The following is a 19,336-nucleotide window of genomic DNA, read 5'->3' as shown; positions in this document are numbered from 1 at the left end:
TTCATCTGCAATTGTGTCACATTACATCTTTTATCTTTATTTGCTATACAAGTCCTATTTGAGCATCATTATTAATTTGAACAGCTTGCATAGAGCGTCTGAACACAAACCACTCACCTAAATCCGGACAGAGATCCCAACGCTGATCCTCAAGTACCCCCAAGCCAGCATAACATGTCTCACAAGTAACTCAGGAAGTATCCGTTGCTTCCTGCCTTTGAATCAATTTCTTCACCATTCCTTGGCTTTACCTTAAGTCCGCACTGTTTTTGGTTGAAGTAATATTTTTTCATGTGGCACTCCAAATGCCTTTCCACAGTCATCCAATCATACTTAAGACATCACTTCCTCAAAAAGTCAGGTTTAGTTATTCTTCTGAATTGATGTTAACCTATTAAACATCATCCTATCATACTGGGAGTATCTCAAGTTTACTCTTGATAATCAACTCTATTATTCTGCCCAATACTGAACTAACACTAATGGGTTTGTAGTTGACTGGATCCATTTGTGTTTCCTCCAAACTATTGGAGTGTACTACAGACCTCCAAACAGTCAGGTAGAGATAGAGGAGCAGATATGTAGGCAAAGCTCAGAGAGGTTTAAAAATAATAGGATAATAATAGTAGGGGATTTCAACTTCCCCAATACGAACTGGGATAGTCTTAGTGCAAAAGGTTTAAAGGGGGAGGAATTCTTAAAATGCATACAGGAGAGCTTTTTGAGCCAGCACGTACAAAGAGAAGGGGCAGTACTGGACCTAATCTTAGGGAATGAAGCCAGACAAGTGGTACAAGTGTCAGTGGGGGAGCATTTCAGGAATAGCGACCAGAACTCTAAGATTTAAGGCAGTTATGGAAAAGGACAAAGATGGACTGGAAATAAAGGTACTGAATTGGGGGAAGGCTGATTTCAATATGATAAAACAGGATCTGGCCAAAGTGGACTGGGAGCAGCTACTGGTAGGAAAGTCTACATCAGACCAGTGGGAGTCATTCGAAAAGGAAATAGAGAGAGTTCAGGGCCATCATGTTCCCGTAAAGATGAAGGGTAGGACCAATAAGTCCAGGGAACCCTGGATGTCAAGGGATATAGAGGATTGGATAAGGAAAAAAAGAGGTTTATGGCAGATTCAGAGGGCTGAAAACAGCAGAGGCCCTAGAGGACTATAGAAAGTTTGGGGGGTGGGGGGGGGGGAACTTAAAAAAGTCATTAGGAGAACGAAGAGGGGACATGAAAAGAACACCGGTGGGCAAGATAAAGGAAATCCCAAGACATTTTATAAGTATATTAAGGGCAAGAGGATAACCAGGGAAAGAGTAGGGCCATTAAGGACCAAAGTGGTAATGTGTGTGGAGCCAGAGGACGTTGGTGAGGTTTTAAATGATTACTTTTCACCTGTTTTCACTATGGAGAAGGACAATGTAGGTGTAGAGATCAGGGAGGGGGATTGTGATATACTTGAGCAAATTAGCATTGAAAGGGAGGAGGTATTAGCAGTTTTATCGGGCTTAAAAGTGGATAAATCCCCAGACCCAGATGAGATGCATCCCAGGCTGCTATGTGAGGCAAGGAAGGAGACAGCAGGGGCTCGGACACAAATTTTCAAATCCTCCCTGGCCACAGGAGAAGTGCCAGAGGACTTGATAAACCAAGAAATTACAGGCCAGTGAGTCCAACATCAGTGGTAGGGAAACTATTGGAAAAACTTCTGAGGGACAGGATTAATCTCCACTTGGAGAGACAGGGATTAATCAAGGATAGTCAGCATGGCTTTGTCAGGGGGAGATCATGTCGAACAAATTTGATTGAATTTTTCAAGGATGTGACTAGTTGTGTAGATGAGGGTAAAGTAGTTGATGTAATCTACATGCACTTCAGTAAGGCTTTTGATAAGGTCCCACATGGGAGATTGGTCAAGAAGGTAAGAGCCCAAGGGATCCAGGGTAATTGGGCAAATTGGATCCAAAATTGGCTTGGCGGCAGGAGGCAGAGGGTGATCGTCAATGGTTGGTTTTGTGATTGGAAGCCTGTGACCAGTGGTGTACCACTGGGATCGGTGCTGGGGCCTTTGCTGTTTGTAGTGCACATTAATGACTTAGATGTGAATATAGGAGGTATGATTAGTAAGTTTGCAGATGACACGAAAATTGGTGGCGTCGTAAATATTGAGGAGGATAGTTTTGCATTACAGGACAATATAGATCGGCTGGTAAGATGGGCAGAGCAGTGGCAAATGGAATTTAATCTCGAGAAGTGAGAGGTGATGCATTTTGGGAGGACTAGCAAGGCAAGGGAATATACAATGGATGGTAGAATCCTAGGAGGTACAGAGGGTCAGAAGGATCTTGATGTACTTGTCCAGAGATCACTGAAGGCAGCAACAACAGGTAGATAAGGTGGTTAGGAAGGCATATGGGATACTTGCCTTTATTAGCCGAGGTACAGAATATAAGAGCAGGGAGGTTATGATGGAGCTGTATAAAATGCTAGTTAGGCCACAGCTGGAGTACTGTGTACAGTTCTGGTTGCCACACTATCGGAAGGATATGATTGCACTGGAGAGGGTGCAGAGAAGATTCACCAGGATGTTGCCTGGGCTGGAGCATTTCAGCTATGAAGAGAGACTGGATAGGCTAGGGTTGGTTGCCTTAGAGCAGAGAAGGCTGAGGAGGGACATGACTGAAGTATACAAAATTATGAGGGGCATAGATAGGGTAGATGGGAAGAAACGTTTTCCCTTAGCAGAGGTGTCCATAACCAGGGGGCATAGATTTAAGGTAAGGGGCCGGAGGTTTAGAGGGGATTTGAAGAAAATAATTTTCACCCAGAGGGTGGTTGGAATCTGAAACACACTGCCTTGAAGGGGTGGTAGAGGCAGGAACCCTCACAACATTTAAGTATTTAAATGAGCACTTGAAGTGCCATTGCATACAAGGCTACGGGCCAAGTGCTGGAAAATGGGATTAGAATAGATTGGCTTGATGACCGGTGTGGACCACGGTGGGCCGAAGGGCCTGTTTCTGTGCTGTATAACTTTATGACTATGACCTCCTCAGTATTCTGTTTTAAAATGTACTGACTGGAGCTCAGTCTTAGGGCTACAAAACCAAAAAGGATCAGAATAAGTTAATTTTTTTTTATTTGTTCATAAGATGTGGGCATCGCTGGTTAGGCCAATATTTATTTCCCATCCCTAATTGCCCTCGAGAAGGTGGTGGTGAGCTGCCTTCTTGAACCACTGCAGTCCTTGAGGTGTAGGTACACCAACAGTGCTGTTAGCAAGGGAGTTCCAGCATTTTGATCAAGCGACAGTGAAGGAACAGTGATATAGTTCCAAGTCAGGATGGCGTGTGGTTTGGAGGGGAACTTGCAGATGGTGGTGTTCCTATGCATCTGCTGCCCTTGTCCTTCTAGGTGGTGGAGGTCACAGGTTTGGAAGGTGCTGTCGAAGGAGCCTTGGTGAGTTGCTGCAATGCATCTTGTACATTGTACACACTGCTGCCACTGTGCATCTGTGGTGAAGGGAGTGAATATTGAAGGTGGTGGATGGGGTGCCAATCTAGCGGGTTGCTTTGTCCTGTAGGGTCTCAAGCTTCTTGAGTGTTGTTGGAGCTGCACCCATCCAGGTAAGTGGAGTGTATTCCATCACACTCCTGACATGTGCCTTGTAGATGGTGGACAGGCATTGGGGAGTCAGGAGGAGAGTTACACACTGCAGAATTCCCAGCCTCTGACCTGCTCTTGTTGCCACAGCATTTATGTGGCTGGTCCAGTTCAGTTATTCAGTTACCATTTATTTCAAAACAAACACACTGAATCACAAACAAAAACAAAACTGTAATTATATTTTCAATACATTATGCATTTAGGTTTTATTTGGAGACAATTTCTATACCACTATCAAGCCCACGCCATCCGAACTTATGAACTATAAAATGAACTTATGAACTATAAAATGAACTTATGAAGTAAACCCGAAATGGGCACTTCTCTTATAAACAAAATGAAGAGGTAAGGTGACCCTTCCTTTCCTGCCAATACACACATAACTGCAAGAACCCTGAGCTAATTTTCATATCTGGACAAGTCTTGGTGAAGTCATTAAAATACAAACAACCTTTCTGGACACATCCCTGAGAAATCTTTAAAATGCAAACGACTTTTTCTGTGGAAATGACTGCTTCTCTCCAAATGTTTGGGTAGACTTTTTGACTCCAAACAAATTCCAAAGAATGGGTGTGAAAAGCCTTACTTTGTCAAAGTGAGATGAGGATGAATGACACCCGGACTCCATTGTCTAACAAAGACCTCACCATCATACACCATTTATGGGGACAATGGAAAGAGAAACTATGGTCGTGTGACAGAAACTAGGTTTCTGATAAGGAACGTTAACAAAGGTATAATCTGGGCAGGCAAGAGAGATCCATCTATGCCATCGAAGACACAGGATGCTGCGTACGATTACCAGCTTTGAACTCCATGTCGGCAGCAATTGGAGTTGGCCTTGAACTCCCCACCTGAGAAATCATACCAAGACTTCGCCAGTGAACTTTGGCTGGAATATAACAAAAGCAGTCTGCAGCAGCAAATCTGTCTTCCTCAACCTCCCAAGTCTTTCTTCAGTGGACAGGGGAAAAGATTACAGGCCTGCACTCCTTCAAGTCTTCATCCCGGGGCAAAGCAAATTTAACAGAGGTCTCTTTTGAATCACCAGACTTATCACGTTATCTTTATATTCTCTATCTTTTCTTGAGTGTGTGTCTGTATCCATATGAGTATGAGAGTGGGTGTTGTTGCATACATTTTGGGTGTTGTATAATAAACATTTATCTTTCTTTTAAACTTACAAGAAAACCTGTCATTTGTCTGTTTACGTCAATTAAAGCACTAGGATTAACAAACACCTTTTTTGAAAAAAAAAGAAAATGCTGTTTTCGGTCAGCCGAGAGGTGAAAAAGGGGGAGCAATCCCAATCATGTCTCACCTGTCCTTAACAGCACCCATAATATATTTTCACAAAACCCAAACAGTTGTATCCACTTATGCTGAGGTACAGATCAACAGCTACTGGCCACCGTCTGGTAGTCCATCCAAGTTGCCACTTTGCATGACTGAGGCCACTGAGCGCTGGTAGGCAACGTCACTATATAACCTCATCAAACCAATCCGTGTGTTTCCCTTATCAGACATCCATAATTGCACATTTTACAACAGAAATCGCCGGACAGCAATCAAGACTACATTTCTGACATATTTTTCACCCTCCCTAGTCAAGCATTTCAAACCAACTGCAATGTCTCTACCAACCACTACACTGGCTTGGATGCACTAATGCAGAATAAATCTGGGATTGAATCTGGAACCTTCTGATCTTTACAGATCACTGCCACACCAGGTGACTCATCAATTGGCAGGGTATTCCTTTTATAACGCATCATAAAATTTAGTTTAAATTTCAGACTTAGTAACCTAATCTGTTCATAATGATGAACTTATATTGAGTAACAATGCAGCACTTGTTTGCAACAAAATTAATAACTGTATAAAAGGTCCCAAGAAAACATAAGCAAATAATTATTTGTAATTTTCATGCAAGAAATCCAAGTGAGAAACAGTGCTCTTTCTTGGTATAACAAAGGGCAAAGCTCCAATAGATGCATAAGTTCCAAAACAAAATGGGTACCTTAACCAAATAGCAAGAGTTAGCATAACATGATAGAATTTCACATTAAGTTGAGGGGGAGAAATTTGAGTCTGAAACTAGTATCTGCAACTTAAATAAAGGCAATTAGAAAGAAATGAAGATAGAATTGGCGAAAGTGGACTGGGAAAATAAGTTTAAAAAGTAAGACAGTAGTGAAGCAGTGGCAGGCAGTTAAGGAAATATTTTATAACTCTCAACAAAGATATATTCCATTTAGAAAGAAGACTCTATGAGGAGGATGCACCATCCTTGTCTAACTAAGGAACTTAAGGATGGTATCAAATCGAAAGAAAAGGTGTACAATGCTGCAAAGAATAGTGGTAGGCCAGAAGATTGGGAAAGTTTTAGAAACCAGCAGAGGATGACTAAAAACAAACAGGGAGAAATTAGAGTACAAGAGTAAACTAGCACAAAATATAAAAACAGACAGTAAAAGCTTCTACAAATATATAAAAAGAGAGTAGCTAAGTAAGTCTAGGCACCTTAGAGGATGAGACTGGGGGAATTAATAATGGGAAACAAAGAAATGGAAGAGACTTTGAACAAGTATTTGGTATCTGTCTTCATAGTAGAAGATACAAAAAACATCCCAATAGTAGAAAATCAAAAGAAAAAATGGGAGGGAAGAACTTAAAACAATCACTGTCACTCGAGAACTAAAGGCCGACAAGTCCCCTGGGCCTGATGGCCTGCATCCTAGGGTCTTAAAAGAAGTGGCTGCAGAGATCGTGGATGCATTGGCTGCAATCTTCCAAAATTCCCTGGATTCTGGAATGATCCCAGCAGATTGTAAAACCACAAATGTGACACCTCTATTCAAGAAAGGAGGGAGACAGAAAGCAGGAAGCAATAGGACAGTTAGCCTAACATCTGTCGTTGGGAAAATACTAGAATCTATTAACAAAGTAGTAGCAAGACATTTGGAAAATCATAATGCAATCAGGCAGAGCCAACATAGTTTTATGAAAGGGACATTGCATTTGATAAATTTATGAGAGTTCTTTGAGGATGTAACAAGCAGGGTGGTTAAAGGGGAAAACAGTAGATATAGTGTACTTGGATTTCCAAAAGGCATTCGATAAGGTGCCACACGTAAGGTTACTACACAAGATAAGCGCTCACGGCATTGGGGTTAATATATTAGCATGGATAGAGGATTAGCTAACTAACAGGAAACAGAGTCTGAGGATAAACAGGGCATTTTCAGGTTGGCAAACTGTAACTAGTGGAGTGCCACAGGGATCAGTGCTGGGGCCTCAACTATTTATGATCAATATTAATGACTTGGATGAAGGGACTGAGTGTATTGCAGCCAAATTTGAGGGCGATACAAAGACAGGTAGGAAAGCAAGTTGTGAGGAGGACACAAAGAGTCTGCAAAGAGATATAGATAGTTTAAGTGAGTTGGCAAAAATTTGGCAGATGGAGCATAATGTGGGAAAAAGCGAGGTTGCCCCTTTGGCAGGAAGGATAGAAAAGCAGAATATTCAGATTGCACAATGCTACGGTACAGAAGGGATCTGGGTGCCCTTCGACATGAATCGCAAAATGTTAGCATGCAGATACAGCAAGCAATTAGAAAGGCAAATGGAATGTTGGCATTTATTGCAAGATGCTGAGAGGATGTTCCCCTCATGGGGGAATCTAGAACTCAGGGGCACAATTTCAAAATAAGGGACCTTCCTTTTAAGACATAGATGAGGAGGAACCTCTTCTCTCAGAGGGTCATTAATCTTTGGAATTCTCTTCCCCAGAGATCAGTGGAGGCTGGGTCACTGAAATTATTCAAGGCTGAGGTGGAGACCGATTTTTGATCAACAAGGGAGTCTAGGGTTATCACGGGGGATGGGGGGGTGGGGTCAGGCAGGAAAGCGGAGTTAAGGCCACAATCAGATAAGCCAGGAGGCTCAAGGGGCCGAATGGCCTACTCCTGCTCCTATTTCTTATGATCATATGAAATGAAAGTATTCTCTGCATGTTTGTAGGCAGTTTATAAATAATGAACTTGATAAATCTACTAGAATTGCTCGGCAAATCTACTAGAATTCTTCAAGGATGTAACTAGTAGAGTTGATGAGGGGGAGCCAGTGGATGCGGTTTATTTGGACTTTCAGAAGGCTTTTGAAAAAGTCCCACATAAGAGATTAGCATGTAAAATTAAAGCGCATGGGATTGAGGGTAGTGTATTACGATGGATAGAAAATTGGTTGGTGGACAGGAAACAAAGAGTAGGAATAATTGGGTCTTTTTCCAAATGGCAGGCAGTGACTAGTGGGGAACCACAGGGATTGGTGCTAGGACCCCAGCTATTCACAATATACATTAATGATTTAGATGAGGGAGCTAAATATAATATCTCCAAATTTGCAGATGACACAAAACTGGCCGGAGGGTGAGTTGTCAGGAGGATGCAGAGAGGCTTCAGGGTGATTTGGACAAGTTGAGTGAGTGGGCTAATGCATGGCAGATGCAGTATAATGTGGATAAATGTGAGGTTATCCTCTTTGGTAGCAACAACAGGAAGGCAGATTACCTGAACGACTATAAACTGAGAGAGGGGAATATGCAGTGAGACCTGGGTGTTCTCGTACACCAGTCGCTGAAAGTAAGCATGCAGGTGCAACAGGCAGTAAAAAAGGCAAATGGTACATTGGCCTTCATTGCGAGAGGATTCGAGTACAGGAGCAAGGGATGTCTTGCTGCAATTATACAGGGCCTTGGTGAGGCCACACCTGGAATATTGTGTGCAGTTTTGGTCTCCTTATCTGAGGAAGGATGTTCTTGCTATAGAGGGAGTGCAGCGAAGCTTTACCAGACTGATTCCTGGGATAGCGGGACTGACGTATGAGGAGAGATTGAGTCGGTTAGGATTATATTCGTTGGAGTTCAGAAGAGTGAGGGGGGATCTCATAGAAACCTGTAAAATTCTAACAGGACTTGACAGGGTAGATGCAGGAAGGATGTTCCCGATGGTGGGGGAGTCCAGAACCAGGGGTCATAGTCTCAGGATACGGGGTAAACCTTTCAGGACTGAGATGAGAAGAAATTACTTCACCCAGAGAGTGGTGAACCTGTGGAATTCACTGCCACAGAAATCAGTTGAGGCCAAAACATTGTATGTTTTCAAGAAGGAGTTAGATATAGCTCTTAGGTCTCAAGGGATCAAAGTTGTATGGGGAGAAAGCAGGAACAGGTTACTGAGTTGGATGATCAGCCATGATCATAATGAATGTCGGCCGAATGGCCTACTCCTGCTCCTATTTTCTATGTTTCTAACTTCTAAATTGGCACTTAGTGGTCACTCTGTCCCATTTTGTTACAGTTAAAGCTGATGGAAGGAGACATCAAGCAACACTTACTGACCAGTGACCTGCTTGACGATACTCAATCGAATTCCACCAGAATCACTCAGCTCCTTACTTTGGGATAGCCTTGATCCAGAAATAGATGAGCTGAATGCCAAAGGATGCATGAGAGTAGCTGCTCTTGGCATCAAGACAGCATTCAATGGAGAATGACATTAAGAAGCCCAGAAAAACTAAGGTCAATGAGCATCAAGATGAAAACCTTGTAGTGACTAGAATCATACCTGGAGCAAATTTAAAATAACATCTTTAAAAGTGATTCAAACTATCTTTCTAACCCCTTACTTTCTTTATTGCAGCAGTCACCTACTTCCAGCTGCACAACATGCCCCTACTTCAGCCCATCTGCCACTAAATATTCATACATACCTTTATAACTTTCAGACAAATATTCCAATGCTCTTTCTGTCAGCCTCCCATTCTCCAAACCACAAGAGCTCCAGTTCATCCATAACTCTTAAGTCTATATTCCACACATGCTTGTCCATCACCCTATTCTCACTGACCTGCACTGTCTTACAGTTCTCCAAAATCTTAAAATTAGAATGTGTTCCTGCCTTTAAATGCATCCATAGCCTCCGACTCTCCATCCTTACAATGCCATCTGAACTCTTCATTGCTCTAACCTCAATCTCCTGTGCATCCTTCTTTCTTATACCCCACCACTTCCAGTCGTGCTTTCATTCACATAGGTCCCACACTCTGAATTTTTCTCCTTAAACCATTGCACTTCTCCCTACGTTGGTCTCCTCCTTAAAACCCACATCCTTGACCAACTTTTTGGTCGTTCCTCCCAATATTTCCTTATTTGTCTCATGTCTCTAAAGTACCTCGGGATTTTTTTTATGATCAATGTCACTATATAATTCCAAGTTGCCGTTGCTTATGTTTTTAAGCATTGTTCTACTCTCTTATGAAACAACTGTGTGGATTAACAAACCCTCTCAAGCTTTATCCACACAGGAAATTAAAGTCTTACGTAATCAATAAGATCATACTTCCTCTCAAGAGAAGATTTGATCGAATATGGATCACAACTTTGTGAGATTGCAAATTTTGGCTTAAAAACAATTAATAAATGCATATGCCAAAAAATGGAATTCACAAGCAAAAATGAGTGACTGCTCTAAATGTAAAAAAAAACTTATGAATACAAGAAACATGGCCTAGAGTAAAGGTCTGCAAAGGAAACCCGACCGAGCCAGAATGCCGGATCCGGAAGTGTGACCCGACCCAAACCCAACATGTCGCAGGTCCCATCGGGATCGGGTCGGGTAGCAGGCCTTTATATCAGTACATGGGTACAGGCCTGCTATCTGACCCGACGGGACCCGAGGACATGTGTCGGGTTCGGCTCGGGTCGCACTTCCGGGTCAAGCATTCGGGCTCAGTCGGGTTTCCTTTCCAGACCTTTACCTCACGTATAAGCCTATCCAACAGGGCATTGCAGTGCTTTAGCCTGGAGTTCCCACTTGACTGCGCTAGTTTTCTTGGCACAATTCCCCCGATATCAGTGTAAAAAATCTCAGAATTAAGTGCAAATTGCGTACAGCACAACTGGAGTTTCCGCGATCTTTTGCGCTAGTTTTAAAATCATCACACTACAACCAGGCCCAGCCCACAAAACTGGCCATGCTCCCAAGGTGAATTAATCACCATTGAGAGTTTCTGCTAATTGCACTCATTTGCAGGACTTTGAGGCGGCTCCAAAATTTTACTTGAACTTTCCAGCGCAAGGACACTAATATATGTTTTAGTATTTTTTTGAAAAAAATCATTCAAAATTATTTAAGGCATTCAGTACTGTGTCCCAATCTAACTAGAAAATAGGTTTTATATCTTGTCAACATCTTTTTCAGAAACTGAAAAATCGGCCTACTCACAAGTGGTGGATTAGCATGGTGATTTAAATGCTTTTTAAGTGATAAACCGATTTTCAGGTGTAGAGATCAAACTTTACCAAGTTACAACTCTAAAATATATCAAGGATTTTTTTTAAACAAAATATTTTACAAAATAAAATGTTTTAAAATGCTGCCCGATTACCGCTGCTTCATGGCAGATCGTGTTCACCAACATGCAAATGAGTGAGCAGAAACATAGGAAATAAATACACTTTCTAATGTAGAAAAGTTGCAATTCTGGGGCAATTTGCACCAGAATCACCAATTGCACCAAAAGCAGAAATTCTATCCCCATATGTCCTTTTATCCTCCCTAAATCTCTCCCTCCATGTAAACCTCCCAACCCATATTCACAGCCAATCTTTTGACTTTGCTATCTCACGTGGTCTTGCTAGTCCCATCGTAACAATTAGAAATAAAGCCTCTCTGATCACTTCCTTCTATCACTCTCCACCCACATCCCCCTTCCATGCCCCAACCCTACCTCACTCTGTATTTATCTCTGGAAAAAACTATCCCCCTATTCACTTTCAAAATCTCAACTGTCTAACCTTTGGCCATCCGTTCACCACAACATTTCTACAGCTACTGATTTGCTCAACCGCAACCCCACATCCACCTTTGGTGCCCTCATCTCTCACTCTGGCTGTCCCCCCAGTGTGGCCCTCATCACTGCTCCCTTTTAAGTCCAAGGGAGGCAGACTTGAAAGGATATGCAGACAACTAGTTTAGCCATCTACCGCCAGATCCACTGGACCACTTAAAGCACTGTCAGGCTCTGCGGTCGTCTGCTAAAACTGCTCACTATTCCAGAATCATCTTGGAATGCAAACCATCTTCTTAAACCCCTTTCCCCATCCCCTCCACTCTTACCTCCAACAATGCTCATGGACTTCCTTGCCACTACCATTAAGGCCATCCTATCAGCTGCCTCTGCCACATTCCTCCCTTCCACTAGCCCAACTGGCCAAATTTCCTGTAATGCCCTCGCCTTATATGCACATCTTTCTCTAGTTTCTCTCCTATGCCCTCTCTGAGTTTATCTTGTCCATGAGACCCACCTCCTGTTCCCTCAATTCTAATCCCACTGAACTGATCACCCAATTTCCCCTCCTGGCCCCTATGTTAGCCGATATTGCAAACGATTCTCACTCTTCAGTGTTGCCCTCTCTCCTTCAAATCTGCCATCATCACCACTCTCCTCAAAAAACAAACCTTGACCCCACCGCCCTTGCAAACTCGTCCCATTGGGTGGGGGTGTGTCGGCTCTCAGTCCAGGCTGTCTGCAGCTGGAGAGTCACTGATGGACCTGTCTGACTCTGACTGTCAGAAGACCACTTAGCCAAGGTCCTATGGAAGCATTGCCAGGAAAATTCTTCAGGGGAGAAGTAAAGCAAGCATTATCGAATAACATTATCGGAGTTATAATTATGGAATTAACAGGATTATTATATTGCCAAAGATTCCAAGACTGCGTTATACATGTATAGAAACAGAAACATAGAAAATATACGGCACAGAGGAGGCCATATCGATACAAACACACTCGCTCAGTGATATGCCACATTTAACTCACGCCCATTGACAGGTCACCTTTAGCTTTGCCCTTACAAACCAGACCGGCAGAATCTCTCTACTCGAGGCCTGCTCCAAGGACCTGACAGCAGACGTGGCGTTAAAACAAGCAGGTGTCTGCTTCCAAAGTGGGATCAGAAAGGCGGGTGAGGAGCCGGCCCCCACCCCCCGGGCCAGGCGGGGTCTCCCAGCAGCTGTGAGCAGACATGGAGGCCCCGGAGGCGGGGGGAGAAGCAGCCTCCCTCCCTCCCTCCCTCCACACCGCCTGCTGCTCCTTACCTCTCGCTAGTTGAAACGGGTACTGCGGAGGACGGTGGCAGCGACTGACTGGGCTGAGTATGAAACGGTAGGGACCATGATCAAACACACAGCTTCTCTCTCTCAACTCCGAGTGAGCAAACCGTCCGCAACAACCCGCACCCTCACCCGCTCCCATTGGCTCGGCCTCTCAGCATTCCCTCTGCTGATTGGCTGGGGGCAAGATGGTTCTCAGTGCAGGTTGTCAGAAACTGGAGTCATTGATGGACGTCGGACTCCGTCTGAGTGTCAGTCTCTCCATCTGACTCTGTCTGAGTGTCAGTCTGACTCTGCCTGAGTGTCAGTCTGTCCATCTGACTCTGTCTGAGTGTCAATCTGTCCATCTGACTCTGCCTGAGTGTCAGTCTGACTCTGTCTGAGTGTCAGTCTGTCCGTCGGACTCCGTCCGAGTATCAGTCTGTCCATCTGACTCTGCCTGAGTGTCAGTCTGACTCTGCCTGAGTGTCAGTCTGTCCATCTGACTCTGTCTGTGTCAGTCTGTCCATCTGACTCTGCCTGAGTGTCAGTCTGTCCATCTGACTCTGCCTGAGTGTCAGTCTGACTCTGCCTGAGTGTCCGTCTGACTCTGTCTGAGTGTCAGTCTGTCCATCTGACTCTGCCTGAGTGTCAGTCTGTCCGTCGGACTCTGAGTGTCAGTCTGACTCTGTCTGAGTGTCAGTCTGTCCGTCGGACTCCGTCCGAGTATTAGTCTGTCCATCTGACACTGCCTGAGTGTCAGTCTGTCCGTCTGACTCTGTCTGAGTGTCAGTCTGACTCTGCCTGAGTGTCAGTCTGTCCATCTGACTCTGTCTGAGTGTCAGTCTGTCCATCTGACTCTGTCTGTGTCAGTCTGTCCATCTGACTCTGCCTGAGTGTCAGTCTGTCCATCTGACTCTGCCTGAGTGTCAGTCTGCCATCTGACTCTGCCTGAGTGTCAGTCTGACTCTGCCTGAGTGTCAGTCTGCCATCTGACTCTGCCTGAGTGTCAGTCTGACTCTGCCTGAGTGTCAGTCTGTCCATCTGACTCTGTCTGAGTGTCAGTCTGTCCATCGGACTCTGAGTGTCAGTCTGACTCTGTCTGAGTGTCAGTCTGTCCGTCGGACTCCGTCCGAGTATCAGTCTGTCCATCTGACACTGCCTGAGTGTCAGTCTGTCCGTCTGACTCTGTCTGAGTGTCAGTCTGACTCTGCCTGAGTGTCAGTCTGTCCATCTGACTCTGTCTGAGTGTCAGTCTGTCCATCTGACTCTGTCTGTGTCAGTCTGTCCATCTGACTCTGCCTGAGTGTCAGTCTGTCCATCTGACTCTGCCTGAGTGTCAGTCTGCCATCTGACTCTGCCTGAGTGTCAGTCTGACTCTGCCTGAGTGTCAGTCTGCCATCTGACTCTGCCTGAGTGTCAGTCTGACTCTGCCTGAGTGTCAGTCTGTCCATCTGACTCTGTCTGAGTGTCAGTCTGTCCATCTGACTCTGCCTGAGTGTCAGTCTGCCATCTGACTCTGCCTGAGTGTCCGTCTGACTCTGCCTGAGTGTCAGTCTGTCCGTCTGACTCTGTCTGAGTGTCAGTCTGTCCATCTGACTCTGCCCGAGTGTCAGTCTGTCCGTCGGACTCTGAGTGTCAGTCTGACTCTGTCTGAGTGTCAGTCTGTCCGTCGGACTCCGTCCGAGTATCAGTCTGTCCATCTGACACTGCCTGAGTGTCAGTCTGACTCTGCCTGAGTGTCAGTCTGTCCTTCTGACTCTGTCTGAGTGTCAGTCTGTCCATCTGACTCTGTCTGAGTGTCAGTCTGTCCATCTGACTCTGCCTGAATGTCAGTCTGTCCATCTGACTCTGCCTGAGTGTCAGTCTGCCATCTGACTCTGCCTGAGTGTCAGTCTGACTCTGCCTGAGTGTCAGTCTGCCATCTGACTCTGCCTGAGTGTCAGTCTGACTCTGCCTGAGTGTCAGTCTGTCCATCTGACTCTGCCTGAGTGTCAGTCTGTCCATCTGACTCTGCCTGAGTGTCAGTCTGCCATCTGACTCTGCCTGAGTGTCAGTCTGACTCTGCCTGAGTGTCAGTCTGTCCGTCTGACTCTGTCTGAGTGTCAGTCTGTCCATCTGACTCTGCCTGAGTGTCAGTCTGTCCGTCGGACTCTGAGTGTCAGTCTGACTCTGTCTGAGTGTCAGTCTGTCCGTCGGACTCCGTCCGAGTATCAGTCTGTCCATCTGACACTGCCTGAGTGTCAGTCTGACTCTGCCTGAGTGTCAGTCTGTCCGTCTGACTCTGTCTGAGTGTCAGTCTGTCCATCTGACTCTGCCTGACTGTCAGTCTGCCATCTGACTCTGCCTGAGTGTCAGTCTGACTCTGCCTGAGTGTCAGTCTGTCCGTCTGACTCTGTCTGAGTGTCAGTCTGTCCATCTGACTCTGCCTGAGTGTCAGTCTGTCTGTCGGACTCCGTCTGAGTGTCAGTCTGACTCTGTCTGAGTGTCAGTCTGTCCGTCGGACTCCGTCCGAGTATCAGTCTGTCCATCTGACACTGCCTGAGTGTGAGTCTGTCCGTCTGACTCTGTCTGAGTGTCAGTCTGTCCATCTGACTCTGCCTGAGTGTCAGTCTGTCCGTCGGACTCCGTCTGAGTGTCAGTCGATCCGTCGGACTCCGTCTGAGTGTCAGTCTGTCCGTCTGACTCTGTCTGAGTGTCAGTCTGTCCATCTGACTCTGCCTGAGTGTCAGTCTGACTCTGTCTGAGTGTCAGTCTGTCCGTCGGACTCCGTTCGAGTATCAGTCTGTCCATCTGACTCTGCCTGAGTGTCAGTCTGACTCTGCCTGAGTGTCAGTCTGTCCGTCTGACTCTGTCTGAGTGTCAGTCTGTCCATCTGACTCTGCCTGGGGGTCAGTCTGTCCGTCGGACTCCGTCTGAGTGTCAGTCTGTCCGTCGGACTCTGTCTGAGTGTCAGTTTGTCCGTCTGGCTCTGTCCATCTGAGTGTCAGTCTGTCCATCTGACTCTGTCTGAGTGTCAGTCTGTCCGTCTGGCTCTGTCCGTCTGAGTGTCAGTCTGTCCGTCTGACTCTGCCTGAGTGTCAGTCTGACTCTGCCTGAGTGTCAGTCTGTCCGTCAGACTCTGTCTGAGTGTCAGTCTGTCCGTCTGGCTCTGTCCGTCTGAGTGTCAGTCTGTCCGTCTGACTCTGCCTGAGTGTCAGTCTGTCCGTCTGACTCTGCCTGAGTGTCAGTCTGACTCTGCCTAAGTGTCAGTCTGTCCGTCGGACTCTGAGTGTCGGTGTGTCCGTCTGGCTCTGTCCATCTGAGTGTCAGTCTGTCCGTCGGACTCCGTCTGAGTGTCAGTCTGTCCGTCTGGCTCTGTCCGTCTGAGTGTCAGTCTGTCCGTCTGACTCTGTCTGCGTGTCAGTCTGTCCGTCTGGCTCTGTCCGTCTGAGTGTCAGTCTGTCCGTCTGACTCTGCCTGAGTGTCAGTCTGTCCGTCTGAGTGTCAGTCTGTCCGTCGGACTCTGTCTGAGTGTCGGTCTGTCCGTCTGGCTCTGTCCGTCTGAGTGTCAGTCTGTCCGTCTGACTCTTTCTGAGCGTCAGTCTGTCCGTCTGGCTCTGTCCGTCTGAGTGTCAGTCTGTCCGTCTGACTCTGCCTGAGTGTCAGTCTGTCCGTCGGACTCTGAGTGTCGGTCTGTCCGTCTGGCTGTGTCCGTCTGAGTGTCAGTCTGTCCGCCTGACTCTCTCTGAGTGTCAGTCTGTCCGTCTGGCTCTGTCCGTCTGAGTGTCAGTCTGTCCGTCTGACTCTGCCTGAGTGTCAGTCTGTCCGTCTGGCTCTGTCCATCTGAGTGTCAGTCTGTCCGTCTGGCTCTGTCCGTCTGAGTATCAGTCTGTCCGTCTGACTCTGTCTGTCTGAGTGTCAGTCTGTCTGTCTGAGTGTCAGTCTGGCCGTCTGTGTCTGAGTGTCAGTCTGTTCGTCTGACTCTGTCTGTCTGTCAGTCTATCCGTCTGACTCTGTCTGTCTGTCAGTCTGACCGTCTGTGTCTGAGTGTCAGTCTGTTCGTCTGACTCTGTCTGTCTGTCAGTCTGACCGTCTGTATCTGAATGTCAGTTTGTCCGACTGTCTGAGTGTCAGTCTGTCCGTCTGAGTGTCAGTCTAACCGGCTGACTGTCTGAGTGTCAGTCTGTCCATCTGACTCTGTCCGTCTGAGTGTCAGTCCGTCTGTCTGACTCTGAGTGTCATTCTGTCCGCCTGTGTCTGAGTGTCAGTCTGTCTGTCTGACGCTATCTGTCTGCCAATCTGTCCGTCTGACTCTGTCTGTCTGTGTGTCAGTCTGACTCTGTCTGAGTGTCAGTCTGTCCGTCTGACTCTGTAAAACTCCATCTGACTCTGTCCGAGTGTCAGTCTGTCCGTCTGACTCTGTCTGAGTGTCAGTCTGTCTGACTCTATCTGAGTGTCAGTCTGACTATCTGACTCTGTCTGTCTGAGTGTCAGTCTGACTGTCTGACTCTGTCTAAGTGTCAGTCTGTCCGTCTGACTTTGTCTGAGTGTCAGGCTGTCCGTCTGACTCTGTCTGTCTGTCAGTCTGACCGTCTGTGTCTGAGTGTCAGTCTGTCCGTCTGACTCTGTCTGTCTGTCAGTCTGACCGTCTGACTGTTTGAGTGTCAGTCTGTCCGCCTGACTCTGAGTGTCAGTCCGTCCGTCTGATTCTGTCTATCTGAGTGTCAGTCTGACTGTCTGACTCTGTCTGAGTGTCAGTCTGTCCGTCTGACTCTGTCTGAGTGTCAGTCTGTCTGACTCTATCTGAGTGTCAGTCTGTCCGTCTGACTCTGTCTGTCTGAATGCCAGTCTGTCCATCTGACTCTGTCTGAGTGTCAGTCTGACTGTCTGACTCTGTCTGAGTGTCAGTCTGTCCGTCTGACTCTGTCTGTCTGTCAGTCTGTCCGTCTGACTGTACGTCTGAGTGTCAGTCTGACTCTGTCTCACTGTCTCTTTGTCTGACTTTGTCCGACTATCTGTCTGTATGACAGTCTGTCTCATGACTGTCTCACTGTCAGTGTAACTGTCCATCTGTCTGATTGACTCTGCCCAACGGTCTGTCCAAGTCTGACGGTCTTTCTGATTGTTTGTCTGACTCTGTCTGACTAATTGACTGATTTTCCAGCTGGATGTTTGTCTGACTGCCTGTCTTCTGACCACATGTCTGTCAGTCTGTTTAACTGTCTGTCTCATGACTGTCTCACTGTCAGTGTAACTGTCCATCTGTCTGACTAACTGTCCATCTGTGTGACTGTCTGACTGATTCTGTCTGTCTGCCTATCTGATTCTGACTGTCTGACCCTGTCTGACTGTCTGTGTCTGTCTCACTGTCTGCCTATCTGTCTGTCTAACTGATTGTCTGTTTGACTGACTGCCTCACTGTCAGTCTAACTGTCCATTTGTCCGACTGACTCTGTCTGTCTGTGGCTGACTGTCATTCTGACTGTATGTCTGTCAGTCTGTCTAACTGTCTGACTGTGTGATTTTCTGTCTGTTTAACTGTCTGTCTAACTGGCTGTCTGTCTGTCTAACTGACTGTCCGACTATCTGTCTGACTGTCTGTATGTCTAACTGACTGTCTGACTGTCTATCTCTGTTTGACTGTCTATCTCTGTTTGACTGTCTGTCTGTCTGACGACTCACTCGGATGCTTGTCTTACCTTCTGGGACAGCAGTGGAGAGGAGTCCAGGCGCGCCGGAGTTTGAAAACAAAGTGAGCAGTGACGTCACAGGAAAGCTGCAGGGTGATTGGTGAGTAACTGCTGTTAGGGAATAACTCTAAATAGCTGAGTTAGTACACCAGTGTTAGGGTATGTGTGTAAATAGCTTAATAATAAGGAACAAGTGAGTAACTTTTTTTTGAGTAAAGTTTATTTTACCTAGTGAACTGTATTCATTTTTAGTAGGATTTATCAGTAGCTTCAAAAATAAAGGTAAGGACTTTAGATTGTAGTGGGTAGTGTTTGGAGTAGAACAAGGTCCTAGCATAATTAGTATTTTTTAATTAAAGGGAGTAACTAAGTAATCTAAAGGTAAGTCATGGCAGGAGAGCTCAGCCCCGTGATATGCTCCTCCTGCACTATGTGGGAAATCAGGGACGTTTCCAGTGTCCCTGACGACCATGTGTGCAGGAAGTGTATCCAGCTGCAGCTACTGGCTACCCGCATTACAGAGCTGGAGCTGCGGGTGGATTCACTGTGGAGCATCCGCGATGCTGAGATCGTCGTGGATAGCACATTTAGCGAGGTGGTCACACCACAGGCAAATGCTGCAAAGGCAGAAAGGGAATGGGTGACCACCAGGCAGAGAAGAGGAAGGCAGGTAGTGCAGGAGTCCCCTGTGGCCATTCCCCTCTCTAACAGATATATCACTTTGGATATTGTTGGGGAGATGGCTCAGGAGAAAACAGCAACAGCCAATTTCATGGCACCATGGGTGGGAGGAAGAAGAGTGGCAGGGCTATAGTGATAGGAGATTCAATCGTAAGG

General features: G+C 46.1%; 1 protein-coding gene across 1 annotated transcript in view; it reads right to left on the bottom strand.

Moving 5' to 3' along the window:
* ibtk (inhibitor of Bruton agammaglobulinemia tyrosine kinase) overlaps positions 1-12,998 on the bottom strand; it is a 161,905-nt gene extending 148,907 nt beyond the window's left edge. The window contains exon 1 of the mRNA XM_068026679.1: positions 12,834-12,998. The gene's annotated coding sequence lies outside the window, so the exon portion shown is untranslated. The remainder of the gene's footprint in view (positions 1-12,833) is intronic.
* Positions 12,999-19,336: the final 6,338 nt, after the last annotated feature.

This window comes from Heterodontus francisci, chromosome 3, assembly GCF_036365525.1.
Source record: "Heterodontus francisci isolate sHetFra1 chromosome 3, sHetFra1.hap1, whole genome shotgun sequence".
In the NCBI taxonomy this organism is placed as follows: domain Eukaryota; kingdom Metazoa; phylum Chordata; class Chondrichthyes; order Heterodontiformes; family Heterodontidae; genus Heterodontus; species Heterodontus francisci.
This window is presented reverse-complemented; position numbering and strand designations above follow the sequence as displayed.